We start from the raw sequence: 18288 nt of genomic DNA on the forward strand, positions 1-18288 counted from the left end.
TGTGTATCTCTCTGGGAATGTTCATAGTCCAAGACGTTTTTCACTTAGGGAGCCCTGAACAGAGATGTTTATGAAATCAAGGCCACAGCTTGGAGACATTGCAAGATCGAGAGCAAGATGACCACTCTTCCTTAACAGAAAGTCCCAGAGATCCCAGAGGGCTCTTTGCTTCCCCATTTCTCTTTCTAAAATCCTGACTTCCAAAAGGCAAAGGTTGGGAAGACCAAAATTATGTCCATCACCAAGATATGTCAAGGGCTGCTCTTCCCTCCCCTCCTCTTCCCATCACTGTATTCCAAGCTCTCTCAGTCATGAAGATAGAGGGACTGTGCCAGCACCCAGGAGGTCAGAGCCATGGTAAGAGCAATAGAGGGTGATGCTTCCTTCACACAAGGAGGAAGAAGCCTCCAGATGCAAAGTGACTTCTCAGGAACCAGTTGGGGTCCTAGGGAGGCTGCCATTCCTGGGATGGATGATTCCAAGGCAAATGATGACCCTGGGGGTAAGTTGTGTCATATGCTGATGGAGTGGAACAGGAAAACTCTCTCAAAGTCATTGACTGTTATTAAGCCCCTCCTGTTAGCCTGGCCCCTGGCCAGGTTCTGGGGAAATGAGGGAAGATGCTTAGTTCAATATCAGAGTTACAGAAGTTGCTTTGTAAGGGTAGTTTGCTTAGATGTGAACGGAACTGAGAACACTCAGCCTGCTCCTACCCTTGGGTTGAGCTGATCATCTTATGGGGGGCGGGGCAGAAGCTCACATACTGCCTCCTACGGGCAGCCTTTGAAGAGTTATATATGCTGCTGAAGAGTTTTATATGCTCAGCTTGTACACAGAGTAATGCACTGCCGTGTGTTGGTCTGCTTCCTGCCGTTCTCTCTGACCCCTTCTCCTAGCATAGCACCCCTCCACCCCATGCCATTTATCAATTTATTGCCTTTTCAGTTCCAAACTCATCCTTGCTGTCTGCTCTGTGATCACAGAAATGGGCTTTGTAAAAATTTCTCCTTTGCCAGCTGTCATGATTCTAAGTCTTGTCCGTAAAGGACACTGAGGTACACTGGAGAAAGGAGTTTCCTCTTTTTGGTTCTCATTTACCAAACTCATGCAGATGATGCTTTGTCCAGTACCCAGGTCCTGAGAGCATATAGTTTCTGCTGTGTTAGGCTTCTGTAGGGGACACCTTTCTCTTGTGCCTGCCTCCTTCAGTCACAGTGTCTTGAGCTCCTGCAATGCCCAGAGGCTAGCAGCTTCTCCCAGCATCTTATCTTCTCTGGCAGTTTCCCAGTGGAATGCCACCAGCCATGGATTTCCTTGTGAATGGCCTCTTCCAGTACTCTCTCCCATGGCTTTACAGTGAGTTCTGAACCATGGCACTTCCCTTTGGAACCTTCTCCTGACCTCTCAGAGGGCAAATTCCTGTCAAGTCCCAGTGGTGAGGCATCTTTTGGCTTTTGTGTCATCCAGTAAGCCATGGCAGTGTGTATTCTGAACTCTGAATCCCCATCCTTGGTCAAGGAGGAGGCTCTTCCTTGGATATTATTAGGGCACTATCTCAGTTCTAGGGGTAGAGGATGCTCCTATGTTTACTATTCCTGCATTCTTTATAGTTCTCAATAACTCTTACTACCCAAGTCCCCATTAGTCTCCTTTTAATATAGTCTAATTTCCTATTAATAATTATTTATATTAATTTTTTTCCGTTTGCATTACCATGTGGTTTCTGTGCCTTGATTGGACTTGTGAAAGAACTTTGAGCAATATACTTATCTGTCCACTATTGTGAAATGAGAGATGTCCAGAAGTAGGAATCTACATAGGTTTATGGGCACTTATTAATGGTTTGGCTGGATGGTCAGGAGCATAATTGGAAGATTGGTGACAAGAAAAGTCTGGGGGAAGAGGTGTTGGATAGATCTCTCTCAGAGTGGGCACAAACTGTGAAGATATTTGTGTCCAATGTGGATGCCGTTTGGGCATCCACAATGGAGAAATTTAGTCATCAGACAAAATTACTCTGTAGACATCAGTCCACCTCTTTCCTCAGACACTCCAATGCTTGCTCAGTAGGCCTGTAACAAAGGAGCCATGGTGGCAGGCATGGAGGCTGTGCAGGAGCTTAGCAACATGGGTGCTTACACTGCTATTAGGTGCCTGGTCTGCCTACAGTAGAGACCAACACTGAGCCCTTGACACCATTCCCTGGGATAACTAGTTAGCCACATAGTGGCAGATTGATTACATTGGACCTCTCTGTCATGAAGGAGGCAGATATTTGTCATCATTGGAAGAGACATTTTCTAGGTATGAATTTGCATTTAAGTGTGTCTGTAGCACCAACCATGATTCATGATTCACAGAATGACTTATCTACCACCATGGCATTCTCCATAGCATTGCTTCTGATCAACAGTCCATTTCTTAGCAAAGGAAGTATAGCAGTGGGCTAATGCCCCTTCCATGGAATTATGTGGTCTTACCCCATTAATTGGACGTGACTGGGCTAATTGGAAGGTTCATTGACTTACTGAAGACTCTGTTGCAGTACCTTTCATGGGAAAACATCTTGACGGATGGGGTTCTGTCTTACAGGACATAGTATATGCTTTGAATCAAATCATAATATGGTGCTGTCTCCCCAACAGTCAGGATGCATGGGGCCAGGAATCAAGGGATATAAATGGGAGTTGCATCTCTTACTATTATGTCCAATGATCCATACACAGAATTTTCGCTTCCTGTTCAGGTATCCTTGAGCTCAAGCAGAGAGTGCTTCAAATGGGCTGAGATTCCATGGAGTAGAAAGATTAGACCCTACTGCTTTGGGCTCCTTGTGCCACTGAATCCACAAAAAAGAGCTGGTCTACTGGCTGGAGTGATTGATCCTGAATACCAAGAGATAATTGGGTTGCAGCTACACAATGGGGGAAAGGAAGACTATTTTTGGAACCCAAGGGATTCTCTGGGACACCTCCTAGCTTTTCCATGCCTGGCAGCAGAGGTTAATGGAAAACTGTAGCAACTAACAAACAGGCAGGGTGACTAAGGACTCTTCAGAAATTAAGGTTTCAGTCACACCCTCAGGTAGCAAACTCAGCTAGCTGAGATCCTGACTGAGAGCATTGGGGAAGCACAGAGTGGTTAGTGGAGGAAGGAAGCCATAGATCGCAATTATGACCTCAAGACCAGTTAGTCATACTCTATAGAACTCTGTTAGTTTGCATATTTTCCCTGGTCTGTTTCATATGTGTGTGTATTTGTATACACTAACTTTCCATTTTTATTTTCTATACGAGTTGTTGGAAGTTAATTTTACGATGTAGTCTTTAGGTGACAGATCATTCAATGGGTTGCTGATGGATTTGAGGAATAAATATAGCTATGGTGCTAGATTCAGTGGCTGTTAGAACTGGGTGTCCATTCATTTCAGGATAGTGTGAGAAATTCTTCACTTGAAAGGAAGATAGCCCTATCACAGGAGTTGGAAAGAAGATAGTATTATTTCATTGTTATGTAGAAGTATGTCCAAGTGCCCTTTGGAAACTGAGTAGCCAAAGGAATGAACTATGCTAGTTTATCCAGTTTATTGCTTCTCAGCTCCAATCCACCTCCTCTTTGCTGGCTCTGTCAGAATGGAGGTGGGCATGGCCTTTGCCATGGGTTCTTCTTTGCCAGCTGGCACATTGTTACATGTGGTTCATAGAGAATCCTGAGAAGACATGGGAGGGAAGAGAAAGAGATTTCCTCTTCCTGGTTCCAGTGTGTCTCACTTGCCAGGCTCCTTGAAGGGTACACTTTCTCTAGTGCTCAGGCCCTGCAGAGGTTGGCTTCTTGAGCTGCTAGTTCCTGTAAGTGTGTTTCAGCCAAAAGTGCCTAGCAGCCAGCATCTTCCTCTGGCACCTTTTCTGGCAGCATCTGGAATAGTGAAAATGCTGCCAGCAAGGCACCTCTATGTGAGCAGTCTTTGTGACATCCTCCTGGGTAACTCTGGGGACAGTTCTGAGGTATGCCATCTCCCTGTGCAAGCCGTACAAGCACAAAAATTAAGTAAATTGGATGGAAGACACATATAAAGTCCAACTATTATGAGTGAAATGGGATGAAGGATTTATTTTAGGGATGAAGCAGGAATGCAAGTGTGGGAGCTGATGACAAAGTCAAGGGAAAGCTATCTTCTCTGTGTCTTACGGGGGCCTGAAGTTGTTAGAGGTCATAGAACTGGCAGGTAGGAAGAAAGCTGGACAAAAAGTGGGGAGAGCAAGGACAAATGACTTGTGTGTAATGATTAATTTTATATGTCAACTTGGTGATGCTACAGTATGCGCATTAATCAGACACTCATCTACATGGTTAGCATCTACAATCACTTGACTATAAGTAAAGGAGACGACCCTTAATAATGTGGGCGGGCCTCATCCAATCAGTTGGATGGCCAGTTGAAGGCCAGGAGAGCAAAAATAGAGGTTTCCCAGAGAAGAAATTCTGCCTCAAGACTGCAGCATCCATTCCTGTCTGAGTTTTTCCAGTTCCCCCATATAGACTTGTGGGAGCTCAGCCCGCCCCACTCCTGCGCGTATTCCTAGCAGCTCTGAGCACAAAGCTTGGCCCAGAGTGGATGCTCGATAAATATTTCCTGTCTGGAAACGACAACCATCTGTCGGATTCAGTGTGAACAGAGCTCTGCCTTGGGGCAGGGGCGGAAGCTGAGGGACTGAGGAGGGCCTTTCCTGTCCTTAGATCCTATGACAGAGAGCGGGAAACTCTCCAGATTTGAGAAGAGGTTGTTGGGAGACAAAGTGGGAAAGCAATCCGAGATCTATAAAGAAAAAATTAAAATTTAGGAGCAGTGCTGGAAGAGCAGCAACTTCGGGGAGAGATTTGAAACTTCAGCTTTGCTGGAGTGCTTGCTGCAGGTGAGGATTGGGTTAGCTGTTCTGAAGGGTCAGGCGCTTTCTTCGAGATTCCCATATATGAATCCCTTGCACCCTCACAGCCACCCCCCTAGATAAGTTCTATATGATGAGCTCTTTGGCTCACAGACGGGGAAAAGGGAGGGACAAAGAGCTAAGTAGCTGGAGAAGGATTCACTTTGCCCCTCGGGTGCTGCTTCTCCAGGGACGCCCCCTCAGGCCAGGGGAAGTGGCCCCTTTGTCTGTCATGTCTGATTCCAGCACAGGCCTCCGCTTGTTTTTTTCTGGAGTTTGCCAAGAAAATCCCAAAGGCTGAGAGAGTCTCCTATCCCCTCTGGGACCCATGGTATGCTCTGCATCAGCCCTGGTGGTCTTCAGAATGGGGACAGATTGCTCTTCAAATCTTTTCACTCAGAGTTGCAGAGCTGGCTTTGTGGCCACATGTGCAATTCATAAAGTTTGCATTTTCCACGGGACTTGGTTTCCAGAGCATTTTGGCCTGAGCACTGTGAGCTTTCAAGAATTTCAGCCGAGAAATGCTGTCCACAGATTGCTCAGCTACATACATCCTTCCCACGGCTGTGAAGTTTGGCACAAGTGTTCTATTATTGCTCCGGGATTGGATTTAGAGTTTCATTTTATTAATATTCTTTTCTGCAAGGATTTAGAAGGGGGAGGGGATCTGGACCAACACTGGCTTCTCCAGGCTCATCGTTACTCCCCGCTGACACCTACCTATGTTTGGCCTCTTTCTGTCCATTGTTGACACCATTTGCGTGTTGACTCATGTCTTCTGTGTCTTGAGGGATGGCTTTTGTGGAGTCCATGGAAATATGAGTGTGATTATGTTTAGAGTCTATAAATTTGAAAACTTCCTTTAAATTTAAAACCACCATATTAACTGGACTTAAGAACTATGTTTATATGAATTTTTTTTTTTCTAAATCAAAATACTCTTTACTTCAAGGCCAGAGCCTATTGTTACAGGCTTTGATTTTGGTCACCATGGGGCTCCTACCCTGGCCTGGGCTCTCAGGCCACACTAGCCAGTATCCTCAGGGAACATCTGCCAGTCCACAGCCTACACTGGCCACCTTGTTCAAGTACTTGAGGTCTGTAGCTGACAGTGTTGCTACTTCTGTGCCCAGTTTGGGCATCAGATTTTTGCTGAAGCTGAGAGCACTGGGTCCTGGGTCCTGACTCCCCATTTAGCTGCTATGCACCCAGGACACTGTATCTTGCCAGTCACGGGACCTGTGGCCCACCATCTTTTTCAACCCCTCTGTTATGGGCTGTGCTGTTAACTCCTCCAAAATAGATAAGTTGTAATCCAGTACCTCAGAAGGTAACCTCATTTGGAAAATGGTCATTGCAGATGTAAGTAGCTAAGGTGAGGTTATACTAGAGTAGGGCAGACCCCTAATCCTGACATCCATACAAGAAGAAAATAAGAGACATGGGGACACACCAAGTGATGACAAAGACAGAGACAGATTGGAATCCTGCAGCCAGGCATTTACCATTCCTAACCAACCACCAGAATTGAAGAAGAGGCAAAGAATGATTTCCCTACACATTTCAGAGGAAGCTTGGTCCTACTCATACCTTAATTTCAGACTTCTAGCCTCCAGAATAATGAGACAATACAACTCTGTTTTAAGATACGCAGTCCATGGCACTTTGTTATACAGCAGCCCTAGGAAAGGAATGTATCCTCTGTCTCAGAGATAGCAACTTTCCTGCCCCTCAAACACATGTCACACCCCACCCTCCAGGAGAGTCCAGCATAGTCACTCCTCAGTGGGGATTCACACTTATTTTGATGGTAGATGCCCCTTTCAGAGGATGAGTGTTGCAAAGGTGATGCTGAGACTAGCCACTTTTCTTCTGTTGACCAATCTTTTTTTTTTTTCTATTACTCTTCAGTTCTAAGCAAAGCTACATCACATGAGCATGTGACCATGGCTGGTTCATTTGGAGCCAATATCCAAACACATGAGTTTTCCTTTCCATTAGCTCTTACACCATGGAGGCCAAACTGAGACCTAGGGCTTAATGGGAGACATTTCTCCTAATGCTGATGAAGGAGGGCCCCTGTGGGAAATGTCAGACTTACGAAAGTCAATGTTTGTGAAATGCAACCTCTTTCACAGCTTGATGGCACATGGCAGCCATCATAGGGCATAAGCTATAGGATAAAGAAAACCACTAGTCAGCTTCCTTATCCTTTGAGTGTACAGAGAACAGTGCTGAGGTATGATTTCCCCTAGCCTTGGGCTCTGTGGGTGCTAAATGTGTAGCTCTGAGTTTTTGTTTTTCTCGCCTTGGTGCTCTTTCCAGAAGGTCTCAGCCTTGAATTTCTCATCCAAAACCTCTCAACTACCTTTGGCATTAGGGCTCCATGCCTGGCTGCTCTTTGTGGTCTTTAGCTATTTGGCTCTCAGGCCTTAGAGAGGGATGGCTTTCAGATCACCTTTGGCCTGTGTGGACTTAGCCCTGGGCTTTTTGTATTTTCCTGCTCCATGAACTGGGGTGAACATGGGGAGGCCACAGGCTGTGCAGTCTTAGGGCTCTGGAGAAAGAGAAATTTCTCTAGAATAGCCAGTGGGCCATACAAGTTCTGGTCAAAGATTGAAGCCGCAAGGAAGAGAAGCAGGACTGAGCCTCAGCTCTTAGACGGTTAGTCCTCCAAGAGTTGTTTATTGAGTAGATACTATGTCCCAGGGCTCATTGGCTAGAAGAGTGATTAAGTAACCAAGTTGAAATCCCTGCTCTCCTGCTTTTATACTGAATGGATTGCAACAAGAGAATAACAGGAAGACAAGGCAGGAGGTGTTGGAAGGATTCGAAACAAAATGGGAGATGAAATGTTCTGGGTGAAGACAAGTGGGTCAGGACAGAAGCTGCACAGTGCCTAGTGCTGCTGGCATGTTTTCATGGACTACTGGCATAAAGCCACTGGGGTTCAGTTTAGGTCCCCTGTTAAGCCCAGGTGGTGGGTGTGGCAGATCTCATCGAGATCATGTCAAACAGTCTTCTGGATATCTCCAGTGAAGGGGATGGAATTAATATAATCCTTAGATGAATAGCATTGTCCAATGAGATGAGATTTGAAGAAAAGAGGACACATTTACATAGAAAGAGGAGGGTGGAAAGAAGAAGGCTGATACTGGCCTCCTGGCTGCCATTCCACAAAGGCCACGGTCCCTGGACGTGGCCAAGCTGGGCCTCTCCCTGGATCACTGGGCAATGATCACCCACAGAAAGGCCTGTCTTTAGTTGCCACCCAATGTGAGAGCCATGTGGTGGCTTCCTGGGACCACGGAAGTAGGTTACTGTGATGTGGTGTCTGCAACAACCTGGGTACTGTCTTCCAGCAGTGGTCAGCACTGGAAACATCCATCACAGACTGGTATGCAAAGTGACCAAGGGGGCTCTTGATCTTCATCTTACAGAGTTCCCTGCAGCCCAGCAGGCCCTACTGTGCAGTGAAGAAGAGCTACTAGCTGTAAGCCTAGTCTGGACTCTCTTAAAAGGAGTGACAACAATGCCTGCTAGCTGGCTTCTGCCACAAGCAACCAGTAGTCAGCTGGAGGGATGCATTAACCTGATGAACTAACTTCCAGGGGAAGCCCTCTCTTCACCTTAGAACTTTCTAGCCTTTTACAAAAATGCCTAATTCATGTGGTGTGAACCAACCATTGGCTTCAGTCAGGACTATGCGGTTCACAACACACATATCTCTCTCCCTCTCATTCTCTCTCTTTCTCTTTCATGTGCATGCGCGCGCACACACACACACACACACACGAGCTTTGGGGTTCACCATTGAGCTGTGTGTTTTTGCTCAGTTTATTGACATTACTCTGTCTGTGCTGATCTAACAACTGGATAATTCCCTTCCTAAGACATTCTGTGAAGAACATGACTTTGGTTTGGCTCTTTGTTTTTAAAAATCAACTCTAGCCAGGAAGATGCTCTTTTTGTCCTGCTGCAAGCCAGGCATGGTTTTCCCACTTTCGACTCCTCATATTTTGTTCTTTTCTATCAATACTGCTTTATGAGATTATTTCCTTCTAAATGACTAACAGGTTGTGTTTGTGGGAGGGATGCACACATGTATGTATGTTTGTGTGTGTGTGCTGTAAGCTGGCATTTTAGAACTAAGGAGACTTAAGTGTTGAAGCACAAATGGTTTTGGTAAATAGCTGCACTTAGATTTGGTCACCTCTCCTCACTCCCCCTCCCTAGGCCTTTAATTGTGCATATTTTAATCAGAACACACTTTTGGTCCATATGTGTAAAATTTAACGTTGGCTTCTTTAGCAGGGTTTTAAGCTTGGAAATTTTAGCAATGGAGAAAGCTTTTTTTTTTTCTTCTTTAATTAAAACCTTTTTGAGAGTCATATGCAGTTGTAAGAAATAATACAGAGAAATCATCTGCACGCTTAACAGTTTCCCCCAGTGATAATGTATTGCAAAACCATAATAAAAGATCACAACCAGGATATTGACCATGATACAGTCAAAATACAGAACAGCTCCATCACTACAGTGAGCCCTACCTCCCACCTCCACCCAGCTGCATCCCTAGTCCCTAAAAACGACTATTCTGCTCTCTGATTCTATAATTTTGAAAGACATGTTTTTTTTACTGAGCTAGTCTTGGTGAAGTTGACTTTATTCTTCACAGTACCCTAAGGCGTCTGCCATCAGGCTATATAGGAAGTTAGGGAAGCTGTAACCTCTGCAGTTTACAGTCAGCATAGTGCCATGGTGGCTAAAAGCTCAGGCTCTACAGGCCAAATCCTGGCGATAGGAATTATTAGCCAGGTGACTGACCTAAGACAAGTTGATTAACCTTTGTATGCAAGATGGGGATGATGATAATAGAACTCAGAGGGAGTTAGTTGATCCAAGTACTAAGTACAGTGCCTCTCAAGTTTTAATGTCACACAAATCACCTGGGTCCTATTGTGCCTGAGAGTCAGCATTTTTTTTTTTTTTAATTTATGATAGTCACACAGAGAGAGAGAGAGAGAGGCAGAGACATAGGCAGAGGGAGAAGCAGGCTCCATGCACCGGGAGCCCGACGTGGGATTCAATCCCCGTCTCCAGGATCACGCCCTGGGCCAAAGACAGGCACTAAACTGCTGCGCCACCCAGGGATCCCCCAGAGAGTCAGCATTTTTAACAAGCTCCCAGGTAATGCTGATTGTTGGTGGTTCTCAGACCACACCCTATAGCCAGGACTCAGAAGAGTTCCTGATACAGAGTAAGCACTCAAGAATCACTGGCCATGTTTTTCCAGCCTTTGTGTGAAGCTGTGTGGGACAGAAGCTGGCCGAGTGAGCCTGAGCTTCAAGGTTCAGAGCCTGGATTGCCCCTATCTTTGCCAGTCTCAGGGTTGGACTGCAGCCTGAGTATGAAGCTAATGATTGGAGAGTGTGGATGCGCCCATGACCTCAAGTCCCAATCCTCGTACTCTTTCCTATGGGAAGAGACATGCATCAGGAGTCACTTTTCTCTTACTAGCTTCTCCTGCCCCCAGCAATGCAGCTTCTGCATGCTGCTCCCTTCTTCACCTGGGCAAGCAGTAGGGAATGAGAGAAGCAAGACCACCAGTACTCAGGTGGCTGTGAGTACCTCTAAGTTGCCCAAGGTTGACTTGCCCTTCATACATCAGGGAGCAATAATGAGAGTGATAGTTACATCCTGGGAGCAGCTCTGCAATGTGTCCTCCTTCAGTCTCTGTGCCCCAAGTGGCCAGGGCTACCAGTCTTGGGCTGGCAGCCTTGGGCAAAGTGATCAAGGCTGGGACTTCTGTTTGAACAAGTGCCACTCACCTTTCCTTCTGTTCCTCTACAGTCCTCTCCAGCAGTAAGTGCTGTCAACCTATTGTGTGTGTCTTCCCAGTACTGTTTCTTTGGGTGCACAAACATATTAATATAGAAACAGTAGGGATAAAGAAAAGAAAAGAAAAGAAAAGAAAAGAAAAGAAAAGAAAAGAAAGAAAAGAAAAGAAAAGAAAAGAAAAGAAAAGAAAAGAAAAGAAAAGAAAAGAAAGAAAAGAAAAGAAAAAAAGAGTAGGGATGTCTGGGTAGCTTAGCGGTTTAGTGTAGCCTTTGGGCGTGATCCTGGAGACCCGGAATTGAGTCCCACATTGGGCTCCCTGCGTGGAGCCTGCTTCTCCCTCTGCCTGTGTCTCTGTCTCTGTCTCTCTCTCTCTCTTTGTGTGTCTCTCATGAATAAATAAATAAAATCTTTAAAAGAAAAAAAAAAGAAACTAATGACTCATCTATACACGTTGTCTCACAACTTCACCTTGCTCTTGTCACTTTAATATAAATCCTGACCCTTATTCACATATGAACAAGCATGGAGACCTGCCTCATTCTCCCTAACATCTATGTACAACAGTATAGATAGACTATAGTGCAGTCAGATCACACTCTAGTGATGAACATTTTGTTTGTCTCTAAGTTTTTAACTTTATAAGTTGCAGTGAACATTCTCTAGGATGGGTTCCTGAGCAAAAGGTAAGAGCCTTTGTGTTTTTGATAGGTGGTACTCTCCCAAAAGGTCATACCTGCCACCATATACCTTCCACTTATAGCATATACGTCTTCACTCAACACATCCCTGCTATGGCAGGGTATTGTCCAGCCTGTCCATCATTGTCATTCTTCAAAGGGAAAGACATTGTCTTGTGCTTATTTACAGTTGCGTGTCTGGATTCATGAGGAAGGCAGAGCATCCATCCCTTCTGGTGTTTATTTCCCTTCTGCAGTTCATGAGCTCAAGTTTCCAGCAGCCCCTTGGCCAGCTCAGCTCCCCACTGAGGAGGCACCACCAAGGGCTTTGCTCAAGGAAGAGGTAAGCAGTATTTATTTGTTTAATGTAAATACTCTGTGCAGAAGCCGTTGCTATGGCCCCCAGAGGGCTTTCAGCTCATGTTGGAAGAAAGAAGAAAGCTTCTGTATGACACCAGACTCTTTCTGTTCTGGTAACTGTTAATCATCATTCTGTGTCTGCGATAGTACAGCTCCAGCCAGCCCGCTTATGTCCAACAAGAGGCGTTCATGGACCCGCATGGTCCTGAGGCAGTGTGATACAGCCACTGGGAAGAGCCCTGGGCTGGGGGCCAACAGATCCTAGTTGAAATCCCAGCTCTCCCTGTGGAGGGCACAGGTTTCATTCCACCAGCTTTCCTCATCTGTGCCAACTTGTACCTTTGGACCTGCCTCATCCTGGCCTTAGGCCTCATGGCACTGTTGCCCTCTATGGCACTGATTTTATTAGCTGTTCCTTAGTCTCTATAACCATTCTTCTCCCCTTTCCTCGAAGGGTCTTTGTCTGGGTGTCCTCCAGGTCCCTACCTATATGTTCACTTCCTCCCAGGAACACCCACTGAGGTAGCTTCAGTGTATCCCCACTCAGCTAACTTTCAAAGCACTTTCTGATCTCTGCACCTAGAAATCAGGGTTTTTCAACCTCAACATTCTTTATGTTTTGAGATAGATAATTCTTTGTGGTGGGGGAACTCTCCTGTGTATAGTAGAATGTTTAGCAGCATCCCTGGCCTCTTCCCATAGCATCACCTCCCCAGCCATAACAATGAAAAATGTCTTCAGACACTGCCTAATGCCTCATGTTACCCTGGAAGACAAAATTTCCCTGTGTTGAGGACCACTAATCAAGAGCCATATGGTTTCATCTGCGTGGAAAGCCTTCTCCCATATCTCCCCACCCCTAATTTGTAATTTGGTGATACATTTGAAAAAGCAAATTATAGAAAAGTATGCACTGTGATTGTTATATATGCAAGTGAATAAGGACTGGAATAGAATATGCAAAGATGAACATAGTTATGTAAGCTATGTTTCCTTGGGCTACTCTTGTGGGGGGGTTAAAAATGTGGCTACTTTTTATAGAACTAACCAGCGTTTAGGTATCTCTCACTTCCGCTTGTTACTGTAGGATTCTGGCATCAGAAATTCCTGGGAATGAATAATCTCCCATAGCTCCCCAAAAGAATCCCTTGACAGATAAGTTGCCTCTCCCATGGAATCCCCCCAGCCTCAGACACCTGTCAGGCTAGGAGATGCTCATACACAAAGCACTTGCCCTGCTGGAGAAAAATGAGGTCCTCGACCAGGCACACTCAGTGACGACACTGTCTCTGTATTCTCTATAAAGCTGTGGATATGTAATTTTAATGAAACTGCTCTTTGCTGCTTAGATAGGTGTTTATGGAAGGCTTGGCTGGGACTCAATCCAAGGGACAGACACTATGACAGACTCCTCATTCTTACCACCTTGGCTTTGGTATTGATCCGAAGTGTTATGCTTGATGTACTCTCAAAAGGGTCTTGGTGGCCTGCCCCATAGCTCTCTAGGCATGCCCAAATGTGTCTGAATCCTGGTGGTGGGCAAGCACCAATCTGGAATGGATACTCCACTGCAGTGGGGAAGTGGGATTATGAATGACTTGTTTTGATACAAGTCTCATTATTATGTTTTAAAAACTCTGGTTATTATATTTATAAAAAATATCTGATCTACCCTCAAGTCCTGCCTCTAAGACTTCTGGGCTTCCATCCACTTGATCTTTCCTCTCCGAATGTGACGGAATGTTGGCTCTCATGCTTTTTTATAGTCCTGCAATTTAACCCTTGCACAGGACGCTCAGTGGGCTCTGCTCAGTAGTATAGGTATTTGGATACTTTTCTCTTCCTCTCTACTGTGTGTACTCCTTGAAGACATAAAATGCCTTAAACCCACTGTGAGTGCCATCACTGTTTGGTGAAACTCCAGCTATATGCCTGGGCTCCATGAGTACTTGATGTTCATGATGGGCCATGACCTGGTGAGAGAGGCGGACTGCAGGTTAACACAAGGTCCTTCCATGCAACAGCCAGGACATGGAGATTGTAGACCTGCTTTGCCACCATTTCACTGGGGACCACAGCCAGCTCTCATAACTCCCCTATCTTAGTGTCTCATCCATAAAACAGAGGAAACAGCCCCTACACCTGGGATGGGGCGAGACTCTATTTAAGTGAACTGAACCACTGAGAGGAAACTTCTCCACTTATTCAAGGGCTATTTTCAGTAATCTGTGCATTTTAGACCAGGAAATAGTGGTGTGGTTTTTCAGTAAAATACCCCAGTGATCACCTGTCTTTAGATATCTTTCACATAAAGAGCTTATGTTCAGGAAGAACTCAGCAGGTTGGAAGAGAGGATTGAAATCCAATTCCAATTACTCCTGGCCTAGATCCCTCTGTTCCTCAGATGTTTTCCTGTGGTTGTGGGGAACGTCTAAAGCAGGGACCAGCTTACAGCCATGACTGAAATCTGGGGCCCTTAGTCTAGGACACGAGGGCTTTAGCAAATTCTGATTTCTCATAGAAGCCTGTTGTTGAAGAGATCAGAAAGGACAGTTCTTGGGGGCAAAACCTTCCTCCTTTAGGAGCCCAGCTGCGAGTTGTGAGTGACCTGGGCATTGTAAGTCCTGCTTATCAGGAGAAGGAAAGCTGTCTTCTCTGAGTCCCACTTTGCTGATTTTGGAGGAGCAAGGGCACAGAGGGTATTGACGCCAGTGCAGGGAGGAAGGAGTTTGGGTGGGAAGTGTGGCTGTAACAATGCCTTGCTCATCCACAATTACTGGAATGAATTTACCATGAATGGGTTTCCCAGAAAACAGTATCAGCCCTGTGAGCAGATTTTGAAAAAGTATAATCGTCTGGGAAGGAAATGTTTCTAATGGGTGTCACACCTTGTCTGGCTTCTTAAAGGGAGTATGTGAAAAGGCATTTTGCTTCTGCTGTATTTCGGCCCATGCCTTGCACCAGAGCTTTAGCTAGTCTCATGCGTTCTGAAACATGTCCCGTGCTTTTCTGTGTGAGCCTCAGCACTCTTGGCAGCCATCTGTATGCTGTGCATCTTCAACTCTGTTTTCCTAAAAGCATTCTGCATGGCGTCTGGCACACATGGTGAGTGCCAAATAAATGTCTTTGAATGAAGACTCAGTCATAAAAACCCCTGCTGTTTGCAAGTTGTGTCCAGTCAGCAGAGCGCTGACATAGACTCTTTAGAAACGTCTTCCCGGGGCATCCATGAGGGGAGTCTTTGTTGTTTCACTTACTCGCCAACATTCATTACCTCTTCCTCTGTCCCAACACGATGCCAGCATCAGAGGCATACAGACAAATCAGATCTGGTTCCTTCCCTCAAGGAGTTCCTAATCTAAAGTTAATATAAAGAAAATGAACTCAATTCAGTATGGCAAGTGTACTACTGAGGTGTGTCCTGCATGACATGGAGCGTAGAGGCATTCTAAATTTCTTTCATATTTTCCACCATTTTGCTCTCTTCTCTCTCTTCTTCTCACTGCTACTTCTTGATATACTGGGTACCCCTCTTTCATGCCATCCTCTTTCCCTCTTCTAACCTGCTTTTTCTCATCTGCTCTTGTCTAGGAAATTGGTTGAATTTGTGTCCTTTCTTTACAGTACTGGGTTTCCACTCTACCTAGCTGCACAGTACAGGCGCCTGGGAATCCATTCCACACCCATACTGCATCCCATGCTCAGAGATCTGATCTAATTGATCAGAGTAGGTGCCAGACTCCCAGATGATTCCTCCATGCATCCAAGGTTTAGAGCTGGTTTACAGACAGTTAGAGGCTTGGGGATGGCCCTAGTCTCACTTGTGGAATTAAGTGCATGTGCTTTGTGACAGCTCTTTCCCAAGTACAGAATTGATTTTTAAATCTCTGGAGGTTGAATACACTACCTTGGCCTCTCTGCAGTTGTAGAGTCCAATAGTAGAGTGGCCCAAGGCCAAGAAATGGCTCCATCTACTCTCCAAGATATTGAAGCACCTCATAAGCAGTCATGATATGGTTGAGGTAGTTCCTAATCAAGTGTTTAAAATCTCAGCTAACCAATGTTGGTGCTAACAAGGGGCCAGAGATTTGATCATAACTGCCAGATCATCAAAACTCAGGAAGGAGTCTCTAAACTAAGACCTGTGCCTTGAGAATGGAATATAAGCTATTTATATACCCAGAAGAGTTCAATGTAACCTGACATCCATAAAATGTATCTAAGAGGGCAAAGTTACCAAAGTTAGTGACGATCTGTCACCTCCTATTTTTTGAGATTTTCTCTCACAAATCAGCCTAGTCAGGCTCTGGCTACATCCAGCTGTCAGTGATGGATGTCATTAGAGCAGGCCCTCTGGTGCTATTTGGCATGTTCATATCAGATTATTTCAGTCAAATAGCCAACATTTAATGAGCACCTACTATGGGCTTGGCATAGAGGAGCATGGACACGGATCAACACAGGTGCTGTCTTTGAGGCACACCTCATGTGAGACGTGCTCTAACTATTCTAATGTATGAAGAGTGAAATCATAACCCATGAGATAACTCACAGCTGCCTCCTCCGGCTGTGGGCTCACACAGCACACATGAGCTGAAGACATCAACAAACAGGAAGTGCTTTAGGGTTCTGTTCTCTAAGCCTGAAAAAACACAGTGTAATTAGCATGCTTTCATCTAAGAACAGGTAATGCAAAGAATAGGCAAAGCAACTTATTTATTGATTTTATTTTTTGAGAGTGAGAGAGAGATAGAGAGGGCACATACATGAGAGTGAGGGCAGGGCAGAGGGAGAGAAAATCTCCAGCAGACTACCAGTTGAGTGCAGAGCCCAATGCAGGCTGGGCTCCATCTCACAACCCTGAGATCATCACCTGAGCCAAAACCCAAGAGTGGGATACTTAACCAACTGAGCTACTCAAACACCTCTAGGCAAAGCACTTTAATGTAACAAGTATGTAATTGAGTGTCACCTGTGAAGGGGAAGGCAGAGAGGAAATACTCATGGTCTGTGACCTTCAGAAAGTCACAGCTCAATTACAAAGGGAAGACAAGTGCTTGTGTTATTCTAAAAAAAAAAAAAAAAAAAAAAAAGAAGAAGAAATAATACTGGCAGCTACCCTGTGGTGAGCACTCAGTATGTACAAGGCACAGGACTCAGTTCTTGTCATGCCCACATATCACACCCACACATTGTCAGTGTGCTTTACCTTTGAGAATACTGAGGTCATGGGAGGTCACCTTCTGTGCCTAGGATGACACAATATAAGGAACCTTTCTGCCCAGCTTATCTTGTCCAGCCTAAGAAGAGAGACATGAAGATTCCCTGGGGTTAGAGTAGGAGAGGACACACTGGATTGGCACTGGATTGGGTTCTCCCCGAAGCAGACCCGGGACAAGGTTGGAGCACAAGTAGTTTATTGGGAGTAGTGCTGGTAGAAGTAATGATGTGAGGCGGAGAAGGGAAGGGAAGGACACCAAGTCAAGGTACATAATCCAGGAGTTCCTTCTGTGGGCAACTGAATGTCAGTTGCACAGGGGCATGCAGTAAGATGATGCATGCCACACCTCAGAGTTATGCTGAGTGGTGAAGAAGCTGGAGATATTTGTCACCATGCCACCACCCATCATTATTTGAGGGCTGTTTCCAGGAGCATTAACTCTCCAGTAGTAAAGAGCTGACATTCTCATGGGCAATCTAGGTGAGTGCATGGCTCTATGCCTGTCTCTGGCTGTGGCCTCCGGAGGCCCAGGGATGAAGGATGATAATGCAAGTCCTCACCCACACATCTACTGGGGTGGCACCATGTTTTCTTGAGCTTGAAGACCCACATCCCTAGCTCCTCTTCAGAATTAGAAGTCTCTGGGCTCCTTCGGGGCAAGTTCAAGCCCAGCAGAGAGAAACTTCTTACCCATAAATGAGTATGAGTACTTTACAAACCTTCTTTCGATGACCAGAATGATGTCCCAGCAATTCAGAGATCAATGATCAGGAGTTGAATTAGTAAGCTGGTGTAGAAGCCCTTGGAGGCAAGTATTCTAAGCCATACTGGATTTCAAGGCAGTGAACCTGGATTTGAGTGTCAGCTTGGTGCTATTAGCCAGGCCAGTCTCTCTAGGTTCTTGCTGACTGGCTAGCCTGCAGCACCTCGTCTCACCCAGTGCAGATCTGGTATGTCCTCTGGGGAACGCAGGGCAAATGACTCGTTGTGGACCCTCTTCTCTGCTCATGAATAGAGCTGCTGCCAGGAGGCCTCCCAGAGCTGGATCCCAGGCACTGCACTGCAGTCTTGTCCAGGGACAGACACAGAGTGGTGGAAAGAGGCATGGGTTTGGGAGCCAGGGGTGGGGACAGAGCCCTGCTCTGCAGTTTACCAGCTGTGTTGCTCAAGACAAAGCATTTTGTCGTGTTGAGCCTCAGTTCCCTCATTTATAGAATGGAGACAAAACTACTCACTTTTCAGGGCTGTTGTGAGAATGAAGTCA

At 45.6% G+C, this 18288-nt stretch overlaps 1 protein-coding gene across 18 annotated transcripts in view; it reads left to right on the forward strand.

Annotated features, from left to right (window-relative positions):
* The window catches only part of LOC112650348 (uncharacterized), a 165118-nt gene that overhangs the window by 85438 nt on the left and 61392 nt on the right, over positions 1-18288 (forward strand). For all 18 annotated transcript variants that reach the window (XR_007400959.1, XR_007400956.1, XR_007400960.1 and 15 more), the window contains one exon: positions 11634-11786. The gene's annotated coding sequence lies outside the window, so the exon portion shown is untranslated. The remainder of the gene's footprint in view (positions 1-11633; positions 11787-18288) is intronic.

Source organism: Canis lupus, chromosome 11 (genome assembly GCF_003254725.2).
Source record: "Canis lupus dingo isolate Sandy chromosome 11, ASM325472v2, whole genome shotgun sequence".
NCBI lineage: Eukaryota > Metazoa > Chordata > Mammalia > Carnivora > Canidae > Canis > Canis lupus.